General features: G+C 45.3%; 1 protein-coding gene across 6 annotated transcripts in view; it reads right to left on the reverse strand.

The window, feature by feature from the left end:
• specc1la (sperm antigen with calponin homology and coiled-coil domains 1-like a) overlaps positions 1 to 11545 on the reverse strand; it is a 281487-nt gene extending 269942 nt beyond the window's left edge. For 5 of the 6 annotated variants that reach the window (XM_080208609.1, XM_080208608.1, XM_080208607.1 and 2 more), the window contains exon 1: positions 11504 to 11545. The gene's annotated coding sequence lies outside the window, so the exon portion shown is untranslated. Of the gene's footprint in view, positions 1 to 10295; positions 10306 to 11503 lie in introns of those variants that run through there. The other variant, XM_080208606.1, reaches the window with a different exon arrangement.
• Between the last annotated feature and the right edge of the window lie 813 nt (positions 11546 to 12358).

Genomic DNA, 12358 nt, shown 5'->3' on the forward strand with positions numbered 1-12358 from the left:
AAAGGTTTGTAAGAGATATCTCAATCACATTAGCTCCATTTTTGTTAGTTTAGTATAGTAGTTGCCCGTTAATTAATGATTGATCTATGTTGATTTTAGTTTGTTTGTGTGTGGTTAAAAAGGCTTACAGGATACTAAGCTTTATAAATACAAAAGCAAGTTACAAGTTACAATGTACCTTTGAATATTTGTTCAACCTCAACCTGAGCAGCGTGCCCAATTCTGGCCAACACGCAGAGGATGAAGAAAAAGAATTTCAAGAATAGTTCCAGGGAGAGGGAGATGTATGACGCGCATCAGCAATAGGGAACAAATAAGATGCTTGAGGAGTATAAGAAGTGCAAGAAACTACTTAAAGAAATCAGGAGGGCTAAAAGATGACACCAAGTTGCTTTGGCAGTCAAGGTGAAGGATGATCCTAAGAGCTTCTACAGGTATATTAACAGCAAAAGGATAGTAAGGGATAAAATTGGTCCTCTTGAAGATCAGAGTGGTTGGCTTTGTATGGAACTAAAAGAGATATTAAATGGTATTTACTAAGGAAACTGGCACAGAGTCTACGGAAATAAGACAAACAAGTAGGGAGGTCATGGAACCTATACAGGTTAAAGGGGAGGAGGTGCTTGCCGTCTTGAGGCAGATCAGAGTAGATAAATCCCCAGGACCGGACAGAGTATTCCCTCATATCTTCAAGGAGACTAGTGTTGAAATTACAGGGGCCCTGGCAGATATATTTAAAACGTTGGTTTCCAGAGGTGAGGTGTCGGATGATTGGAGGATAGCTCATGTTGTTCTGTTGTTTAAAAAAGCTCAAAGTAATCCGGGAAATTATAGGCTGGTAAGTGTGACATCAGTAGTAGGTAAATTATTGGAAGGAGTATTAAGAGATAGGATCTACAAATACTTGGATAGACAGGGACTTATTAGGGAGAGTCAACATGGCTGTGTGTGTGGTAGGTCAAGTTTAACCAATCTATTAGAGTTTTTCAAGGAGGTTACCAGGAAAGTGGATGAAGGGAAGGCAGCGGATGTTGTGTACGTGGACTTCAGTAAGGCCTCTGACAAGGTCCCACATGGGAGGTTAGTTAGGAAGGTACTGCTAGGTATACATGGAGAGGTAATAAATTGGATTAGACATTGGCTCAATGGAAGAAGCCAGAGAGTGGTTGTGGAGGATTGCTTCTCTGAGTGGAGGCCTGTGACTAGTAGTGTGTCACAGAGATCAGTGCTGGGTCCATTGTTGTTTGTCATCTATATCAATGATCTGGATGATAATGTGGTAAATTGGATCAGCTGATGATACAAAGATTGGAGGTGTAGTGGACGGTGAGGAAGGTTTTCAAAGCTTGCAGAGGGATTTGGACCAGCTAGAAAAATAGGCTGAAAAATGGCAGATGGAGTTTAATGCAGACAAGTGTGAGGTATTGCACATTGGAAGGACAAACCAAGGTAGAACATACAAGGTAAATGATAGGACACTGAAGAGTGCAGTAGAACAGAGGGATCTGGGAATACAGATACATAATTCCCTAAAAGTGACCTTTATAAATCAAAGTATTGAGTATAGAGTTGGAATGTCATGGTGAGGTTGTATAAGATGTTGGCAAGGCCGAATTTAGAGTATTGTGTGCAGTTTTGGTCACCTAATTACAGCAAGGATATAAATAAGGCTGAAAGAGTGCAACAAGGATGTTGGCGGGATTTGAGGAACTGAGTTACAGAGAAAGGTTGAATAGGTTAGGACTTTATTCCCTGGAGCGTAGATGAATGAAGGGAGATTTGATAGAGGTGTATGAAGTTATGGGTATAGATAGAGTGAATGCAAGCAGGCTTTTTCCACTGAGGCTAGGGAAGGGAAAAGAGAGGACATGGGTTAAGGGTGAAGAGGAAAAAGTTTAAAGGGAATATTAAGGGGGGCTTCTTCACACAGAGTGGTGGAAGTGTGGAATGAGCTGCCAGATGAACTGGTGAAAGTGGGCTCACTTTTAACATTTAACAAAAACTTAGACAGGTACGTGGATGAGATGGTGTGGAGGGATATGGTCCAGGTGCAGGTCAGTGGGGCTCGGCAGAAAAATGGTTCGGCACAGTCAAGAGGGGTCAAAAGGCCTGTTTCTGTGCTGTAAGGTTGTATGGTTCTATGGATGAATGGGAGAAGCTGGAGCTGTTCACCTTGAAGGAGAAGAGTGAAGGGAAATTAGGATCTATCCTATTGGCAGAAGGATTGAGAACCAGAACACTGGCAAAAGAACCAAAGGCATTTGGAGGATTTTTTACTTTTTAAAATGCTGTTAGATCTGGTAAGCACGCCTGAGAGTGCAGGCAGATTTAAATCATGACCAAGTGGAACTTGATAAACACCTGAAGAGAAAATATTTACAACATGACAGGGAGGGGGAAGGGTGTGATACTAGCTGAGTTGCTCTTGGAGAGTTGACAAGAACATAGGACTGAATGGCCTCCTTTCACCTTCTAACCATTCAATTATTTTACTTGGTATTTCATAAACTGCTCCTTGGGGGGTTTTGTTTCCAATCCTGTTCACTCTGCAAGTATGGGCTGAATTTAAGTGCCTTGGTGGAAGTCTGTTTCAGAAACTGGTGGTCACCAACTCGCACCCTTAGCTTTAAAACACTGCTTATAACATGCAAACAGTCCACTGAGAGGGCAGCTGGCAAAGTACTAGCTAACAGCTTTTGAGGATGGGGGTGCTATGTGCCTGACCGGCCAACGTCCCGAAACAGATAGCAGGCTATGATCAGAAACAGGGGTCACAGCCACTCGTTTAAAAGGGGTGCCTTGCACGGGGCTTTGTAAGCAGCACCAGGGAACATTGTTCTGGTAAATCAGAATGTTGGTGATTTTGATTTTATTTGAAATATTTCAATAAGTAAGTGAATCATTTTTAAAATGAATGACTGTTCTTACAGGTAGGAAGCTTTCAGGATCTGTGTCACTGGGGCAATAACACTGGAATGCAGCTGGCCTATTACCCTGCTGAATATCAAACAGTAAGGAAAATATAGATCAGGCTGTTAACACTGTCTCTCCAAACAAGGGCATCTGGAGCTAGGGAAGGTAAAGGATGAAGGATGACCCCAAGGTTTGACAATGACTCCCTGCGAGCCCTCCTCCAGGCTGTAAGTCACAGGCGGGAGCTCCTAATGCCTGCTGATGGTAAGAGACCAAAGCAGCCAGGATACAGCAGAGTGCAGGCAAGCAGCTTCAGGATCATCCAACAAACCTGACTTCAGTTCTACAAATATCTCAATATCCTGAAGTGGGCAAGTGACAGCGTATCACCATTCTGGAGACTGTTATGGTGCAGATCAGAAACTCCAAAGTGTTCTATGTTTTGCATCTTGAATTTGGCTAGGATAAACATATGTTTCACTTTAGGTATGATTCAAATGATCCATTAGAAAGCTTTTGTTCAAAGTTTATTTAACGATACAGTTAACAGGCAGAATTCTCCCCAAAAATTTCTAAGTGTTGAATTTGCGTGAAAATTGGAGTAATCCACGCTGTTTTTTTTTTCAGTAGGAGATCAGAGAAGAATCCCCCTCACTCCCAACACTGCAGAGCCACCAGCATGAATATCATTAAAAACTAGGGGATGGGGCCTACGTCTGCTGCAGAGGCTGAAATCAGCACACTGAGCGGGTCACCGCACAAGCACGGATCCATCTGTGCCAAGATCACCACGTGCGTAGCAGCTCCACACTGATGGCTTCCCAATTACTGGCCAGCTCAATCACTGGCTAGCCCGGTGATCCCTGCATCGCTGCCACCCCACCCTGCCCATGGCCCAATTGCTGTCCCCCACCCCCAACCCACCCCTCTCCCCCATCGCCTGATCACTGGCCCCTTGACCATTCCTAGGTGCAGCCCCGATTTCCCCTTCCCCAAAGTTACACTCCCGTCGCAGTCCTGACCTCCCCCACCACTCGAGCCGCCCCGATTGCTGGCCCCCCCCACCTTCCTCCATCGATCCCTATGCAGAATGGCATCCCACTCCACCAATGACCACTAGGCTCTGCCCCCATCAAGCCCTGCCCCCACATGCCCCACCACCTTGACACTGCCAATGCCTGATGGGCAGTGCCAAACTTGTCCCTTGGGCAGTATCAGGGGTCCAGGCTGGCAGTGCTAGGGTGCCATGCCCAGAGGGCACCCCACTCTCCTGCACATGACTTCTGGGGCCTCGCTTGCCCCACCCCCCTTCACTCCAACAGTGTTAGGCCGCTAGCTTCCTGAAAATGAGAAGTGATTGTAAACCCCAGAGTGAAATACTCCTGCAGTGTGGAAGAGACTAGCAGGCCCAGAGACTTCAGTCCTGGGCCTGTTAATAGGATGTAAAAGATTATGGTAATGCTCGTTACCATACATATGTACCGGCACGGGGTTGACGCCCCCGGAAATCCAGCTCTGGGAGACACTAGCGGGCCAGGGCACACAATGTGGATCTTGCACATCGGTTGCCACTGGAATTTCCCAGCCCGAATCATCCCTAAAATTAACAATTAACTGTTATCAATTACAAACAGAAAAACAATAATGTATAGCCCTTAATTTGACAAACAAATCCCCAGGGCCTGATGGCATCTATCCTAGACTGCTCAGGGAGGCAAGGAGATGAAATTGCTGGGCCTCTAACAGTAATCTTTGTCTCTTCACTGGACACAGGTGAGGTCCCCAAGGATTGGAGGAAAGCAAATGTGGTCCCGTTATTTAAGAAGGGTAGCAAGGATAACCCGGGTAATTATAGGCTGGTGAGCTTGACATCCGTGGTAGGGAAATTGTTGGAGAAGATTCTTAAAGAGATAGGATATATGCGCATTTAGAACGGAATAATCTCATTAGTGATAGACAGCATTGTTTTGTACAAGGGAGGTCATGCCTCACAAACTTGGTTGAGTTTTTTGAGGAGGTGATAAAAACAATTTGGGGGGGGGGGGGGGGGGCGCGTGGATGTCATCTATATGGATTTCAGTAAAGCGTTTGACAAGGTCCCTCATGGCAGGCTGGTGCAAAAGGTTAAATCTCATGGGATAATAGGGGAGCTAGCTACATGGGTGGAAAACTGGCTTGGCCATAGAAGACAGAGGGTAGCAGTGCAGGGGTCTTTTTCAGGTTGGAGGTCTGTGACTAGCGGTGTCCCACAGGGCTCTATACTGGGACCTCTGCTGTTTGTGATATATATAAATGATTCGGAAGATGTAGCTGGTGTGATCAGTAAGTTCGCGGATGACACAGGTTGCTCGACTTACGGATAGTGATGAACATTGTCAGAAAATACAGCAGGATATAGATAGGCTGGAAAATTGGGCAGAGAAATGGCAGATGGAATTCAATCCAGATAAATGCGAAGTGATGCATTTTGGGAGATCTAATGCGGAGAGAAACTATACAATAAATGGCAGAACCATCAGGAGTATAGACACAGAGAGACCTGGGGGTGCAAGTCCACAGATTCCTAAAGGTGGCAGCACAGGTGGAGAAGGTGGTGAAGAAGGCATATGGCATGCTTGCCTTTATCGGACAGGGCATAGAGTATAAAATTTGGCGTTTGATGTTACAGCTGTTTAGAACGTTGGTTAGGCCACATTTGGAATACTGCGTCCAGTTCTGGTTGCCACACTACCAAAAGGACGTGGAGGCTTTGGAGAGAGTACAGAAAAGGTTTACCAGGATGTTGCTTGGTATGGAGGGTCTTAGCTACGAGGAGAGATTGGGCAAACTAGGGTTGTTCTCTCTGGAAAGACGGAGGATGAGGGGTGACCTAATAGAGGTGAATAAAATTATGAAGGGCATAGATAGGGTGAACAGTAGGAGGCTTTTTCCCAGGTCATAGGTGACAAACACAAGGGGTCACAAGTTCATGGTGAGGGGGGCAAGGTTCAACACAGATGTCAGGGGGACGTATTTTACACAGGGTGGTGGGGGCCTGGAATGCACTGCCAAGCAAGGTGGTTGAGGTGGACATGCTGGGATTGTTTAAGACTTATCTGGATAGTCACATGAACAGACTGGAAATACAGGGATACAAACGAATGATCTAGTTGGGCGCAGGCTTGAAGGGCCGAAGGGCCTGTTCCTGTGCAGTACTGTTCTTTGTATATCTAAAATGTTCCAATCAAACAAACCCACATACACAACCCTTCCACAGGTTTAACTCAGCAAAGACTAATGCTCACATGATACTGGAATTGACTCCTTTGGTTGGAGAACTGAAAATCCTGACTTCTCAGCTTGTAAATTCTAGCAGCCCTCTGGATTCCCCAAGAAGAGTTTCCCAGAACACCTGAGGGAGCATTCAGTCTGATGTTCCTTCTAAAACTAACTCTGCAGCCAAACAGAGAAATGAAACCTTAAATTCACTTGCAAAAAAACTGTCCAGAACACATGACCTTCTTTCTAACAATGCAGGGTCATAAAACAACCCAGAGTAAAAATAAACAAACCTCATCTGAACCACTGAAGGAGCAATAAAAGCTCTGTAACACAGAGCTGCAGAGATCAAGGGGTTTTTTTTAAATCTCTAACGTCATAAAGTGTGCATAATTGAAAGGTTGTGTTTGTGTGGGGGAGAGGGGGTGTTCTGTAAGCGCTGTTGATAGAGTTCATGTTGGACATATATACAAAGGAATATTGTGCAAGAGAATCATAATCATTACAATGTCACTTTTCAACTACAACAGAAGTTGGAGCACAATGCCAAGGAGAGAAGCAGAGCCGGAGACAGCATGCCAAACCTATTTTCTAACTCTCATTGAGGAGCCACTGCTGTTTGCTGCCAGAGTGAAGCCAGGCCATTGGTCAAGATAAGATGGGAGAAAGGCCCCAGGGTGGTGAGACTGCAAGGAGGCATCTGCAAATGTATTAGGAGGGCTGCTGAGGGGAGGATGCCCAATGGCTGGTAAGTTGTTAGGAATGAGGCAATGATGGTTTGTGACTTTGATGGCTGTCATACATCAGGGAAGAATGTACTGCTGGATGTTGGATGGTTCAAAATGTAAACATGGAATAATATTTCCCAGTGGTTCCTGTACTTGCAGTGAAAAAGCTTGTCTCAATACACTCAAAGGCTGAAGATGTCCCTAACACATTTGTTTTCTACACAAGTGCAATGTCAGCAGCCACTGCTGCAACTAGCCAGGAACTTTCTATATTGCCCTCCAACGGGTGTCCCACATTGATCTCCGAGGAGGAAGGGAAATCCTCAGAGGATTAAGTGGTATAAACTTGCTCCATACACAGCACCACTGCAGAGCCTTGCACCTCAGTGGGTGTGCATGCCTCAGACACAAGGAAAACATAAACTGATAGGATTTCATGGTTTTCCTCCATTGACAGACTGGAGGCCCAAACCCAGTAAATTGCTGATGCAATCGTTGTTATGCATTCTGACTGCTGGGGCCCTGCTGGGATGGGAACATCGAGCCACATCCTCTCAGGAAAGCAGGGATGATACTATATAATTATATGCATCCAAATTACAAAGGGTGTTTGAAAATACCCAAAATAAACTACATTTTTTTTTATAGGAGGAGCATGAAGAACGAAAGACTGGCTATGAAGCAGAAATATTTGGGGAGACTCATTAATGGAACTGTTCCATGATAAGAACCTCTTGTGCCTCAGAGCCATCACCACACTCCAGGGGAGCTGCATGCACATCAGGCTGATAGTTATCAGAAGAATAGTCTGTCTCCCACAAGGACTCCTCCGAAAGGGGATCACCTCTCTACCGCACCAGGTTGTGAAGCACAGACTTGATCTGTCAAGAGCACTAAATCTCATCTTTAGCAAAGCAACGGTGTTCAATGATGCACACGCTGGTATCTGACATTCATTATAAACAGGTTTCACCTTAGCATCTCTGACAGGTCATCAGCCACTCTTTCAGAGGGTAATCTTTATCATATCATCCTTCAATGCCTCTGGCCCAAAATATCCCAGGAACTTGGAAGTTCCAGAGGATAAGAGTCGTTGCTGCTTCCCTTGCACATCCTTGCATTACATGTTGCTGGTGCACTGATGCAATGTTACCCCACTGGTTTTGCAAATACTCCTGGCTACCCTACTGGGGTCTTGATGGTGACATGGGTCAAATCAAGCCATAGTCACAAATCCTCTGCCTCTTTCCAGTCAATTGCCATTGTCTACAGCAAAGACAATGGATAGATAGGAACAAAATCACACTTGTGAAATGGTATTTTCCACAGGTGATCTGAATGAACTGAAGGCAAAGCAATTCAATACCACTGTAACCTTTTAATGCATCAGACAACAGGTGGTCAATTGGATACTAGCACATCACATAGGAATGTGAATGGCTCAGGAAAGGCAAACTCTGCACAGACACTGATACTCCAACTTCACAGGCATGAGATTACCACCCTTCAAATCCATCCGGCAGGGTCTTCTGTATTGATGTACCCACTGCAGTCTTCCCTCCACAGCCCCTCACTCCTCTGCAGGTTGGCCTCCTTCCTCCACATCTTGTTGCTCCAGCCCCTGGTCAGCTGGATTCCTCCCTCTCCTCCTCACTGGAGGGGGTATCACCTGAGTAATATACAATCTTCACAGGAGACATGTGTAGACCTGAGATGTGTAGGTTAGAGGGATTAGTGGGTAAAATATGTAGGGATATGGAAGTGGGGCCTGGATGGGATTGTGGTTGATGCAGGCTCAATGGGCCAAATGGCCTCTTTCTGTACGGTGGGGTTTCTATGAGACATAGCACCAATAATGTAATGATGAAAGATTACAGGATCAACAGGTTTGCAGTGACTGTAATGACATATAGTCTAAACGAAATTCAGAGGTTCATGCACAAAGAATTCCTACTGAAATGCCTTTCTGACTAAAATCAGGCATAGATCCTCATCTACCCTTTATATCCAAACTTTACAGAAAAGTTCCCATTGCGAGCGCATGTGTTGTATTATCACATCATGAATCTATTAGGGTTGTTAACAAGGTTAACGGCCAACAATTGACCAATCTTAAAACGGCAGACAGGCTGCTGATTTCAGAGTCCGCCTGCCCAAGGCATTAATGAGCACTCACATGATGACGTTTCATTCATGATTCAATCTCATCACACAGATATTACGCTTCTGTGGAATACAGAAGTCCTACTTTCATTCCGAAAAATCCAGCTCCATGTCTCAATTATGATTATTAGATCAAAATTATTCATTATTGTGAGTGCACCTATGCCTGTGTGGCCAAATTCCCCGCCAACTTGATTTTCAATTTTGCTGATGACAGCATTGTAGTGAGTCGGATCTCAAACAATGATGAGATGGAGTACAGGAAAGAGAGAAAATCTGGTGAACTGGTGCAACAGCAACAATCTCTCCCTCAATAACCTCTCCCTCCACAAAATGAAGGAGATTGTCATTGACTTCAGGAAGCAGTGGAAGGCATGCTTCTGCCTACATCAACAGGGACAAAGTGGAAACGGTCAAGAGCTTCAAGTTTCTAGGTATTCAGATCACCAGCAACCTGTTCTGGTCCCTGAATGCTGACACTATAGTTAAGATAGCCCACTTTCTCAGGAGACTAAGGAAATTTGGCATGCCAGCCACAACTCTCACCAACTTTTACAGATGCGCCATAAAAAGTGTTCCTTCTGGTTGTATCACAGCTAGGTATGACTCCTGTCCAAGACTGCAAGGAATTACAAAGGGTTGTGAACGAAGCTCAGTCCATCACTCAAATTGGCCTCCTGTCCATTGTCTCTTGTCTACACTTCCCCCTGCCTCAGCAAAGCAGCCAGCATAATCAAGGATCCCACACATTGTGGACATATTCTCTTCCATTGGGAAAAAGATACAGAAGTCTGAGGACACTTAACATCTCAAGGACAGCTTCTTCCCTGCTGACATCAGACTTTTGAATGGGCCTAACTTGAATTAAGTTGATCTTTCTCTACACCTTAGCTATGACTATAACACTACATTCTGCACGCACTCCTTTCCTTCTCTACGTACAGTATGCTTTGTATAGCACACAAGAAATAATATTCACTATATACTAATACATGTGACAATAAATCAAATTCAAGAGTAATATTGCAAATGTTTCACACATTCAGATGTATTATCTTTTTATTTTTCCTCAAAGTCACCATGAGTCACTATTATCTTCATTCTCTCTTGACCCACTCTTTTTTTTTAACTGAATCACTATACTGTACTAATTAAGGTACAAATGTCACATTTTTCCTTATACTGTATAATCCAAACCATATATTCAGAACTGTAAATCACAGGAATACTCACTGTCAATTACAAAGGTCCCATGAACTGCATCACTTATATTTGAAGTAAACCTCAAAGCAAAAGTTACACTGTAAAATATCACAGCACCAAGAATTGCTTTGAGAATCATCATGATAACATCTTGTAGTGATTAGCAACTAATTTTTTTTTTCATAGTAAACTGAGTGGAACTGTGGTAGTTGATTCCTCAAACTCTGATTAAATAATCAGACACCCTGTAAACAAAACTAAATCTGACTGTGTCACAGAAATGAGACCCTAATGATATTGTAATGAAAAACAGAACATTTGGCCTGGAGATTCATGCTCAAGTTTTTGGTAAAGGATCCAGCACAAAGAACATTGAAACTCAAACACATTTTATACTTTTTTAAAAAAAAGTAATATCAAACAAGTTTAACTCAATCATAAATAAACCATCACTTCTGTAACATATTTAACAGATTCAATAAATTCTTACTTTGGTTTACCAAAAGCTATACACAACTCCAGAAACAAAAGTTCACAGCAATAATAAGTAAGTTAACACCAGATCAAAGTGTTTCAGACTAATTTTCCAATTCAAATTGCTGAGTGCTCCTTTCCGATCACAAAGTCAAGTTTACATCATCCCAGTTATCACTGAACACACTAAGTAACTGGAGCAGAGTAAGTAAACTTTACCCTCAAACAAAATCTTAAACCAAGAATGATGCAGAATTTCAGACAAAGTTGATTTCAACTGAACTACACAAAAGAAATTGCACTGGATCTTGCTGGGATGCAACATTTACTTCCTTCGCAATTATCAATGACTGAAGAGAGTGGAAATATGGAGAACACACAGTGGCTGAGGGGACAGGACTTCATGTTGGGGAGAAGTCCCCAGGCCCCAGACTAAGGAACCCACAATCCTGCCCCCATTATTATCAGTGCAGCCCGGATTCCTGCAGCCCCTCTCTTCTCTGGGATACACAGGGTCAGCGATGACCACAGCCTCGCCACCATCCCGCAAACTGCCCACCGTTAGCAAACAATAACCGGCCGCCAGCCCGCCTGACTGACTGACCGCCCGGCTCTCCACACCACCCACTCGCTCTGCCACTCAGAGCCAGCACAAGACCACCGGCCCATCGGCTGCCTCTCACGCCAGGCCCCCAGTGTGAGGCGCGCGGCCCTAACGGCCGGGCGGGCAGAGCAGCCAGCCTCCCTCCCTCAGCGCTCCTTACCGCCGCAGCTCCACCGCTGACCGGAGCCCGCACTGCGCCTGCTCCCCCCCCCAGCCTCTCCAACACCGAGCATGCGCGCCGGCCGCCCGCACTGCGCATGCCCCACGCTGCCCCCGCCCTCCCGGCATGTGCCCTCTGGCCCAGGACACGAGGCGGCAGCGCGAGCGGCATCGTCAGTTGAGGCGAGCGGTAGCGCGAGCGTGAGCTTCACCTGAGGCGAGCGGCAGCGCGAGGGGGGATCGTCACCTGAGGCGAGCGGCAGCGCGAGGGGGGATCGTCACCTGAGGCGAGCGGCAGCTGGTGTCTGACATCTTATCAAATAATCAGTCTCAGGTAAATCAATATTAGTGTCGTAGAGCAATATAGCATGGAAACAGGCCGTTCGGCAAAACAGCTCCATGATAACCATGGTGTGCCCTCCCAGCCAGGCCCCATTGCCCATGTTTGGTCCATATCCCTCTACCCCTTCCCCATCCATGTACTTATCCAAATGCTTTTTAAATGTTGCTATTGAACCTGCCTCAACCACTTCCTCTGGCAGCTCATTCCAGACACACACCACCCTCTGCCTGAAGAAGTTTCCCCTCAGGTCCCTTTTAAATCTTTCCCCTCTCACTTTAACTCTGTGCCCCCTAGTTTTCAATTCCTCTTCCCTGGGGAAAAGACTGCGTGCGTTCATCCTGTCTCTGTCCCTCATGATAGGTAGGTAGGCTGGTAGGGATACGATCGGTGCAGCTTGTGGGCCGAAGGGCCTGTTTGTGCTGTAGTGTTCTATGTTCCATGATTTTGTACACCACAATGAGGTCACCCCCTCATTCTCCTACGTTCCAAGGAATAACATCCTAGCCCGGCCAA

This window comes from Carcharhinus amblyrhynchos, chromosome 20, assembly GCF_965287045.1.
Source record: "Carcharhinus amblyrhynchos chromosome 20, sCarAmb.v2.hapA, whole genome shotgun sequence".
NCBI lineage: Eukaryota > Metazoa > Chordata > Chondrichthyes > Carcharhiniformes > Carcharhinidae > Carcharhinus > Carcharhinus amblyrhynchos.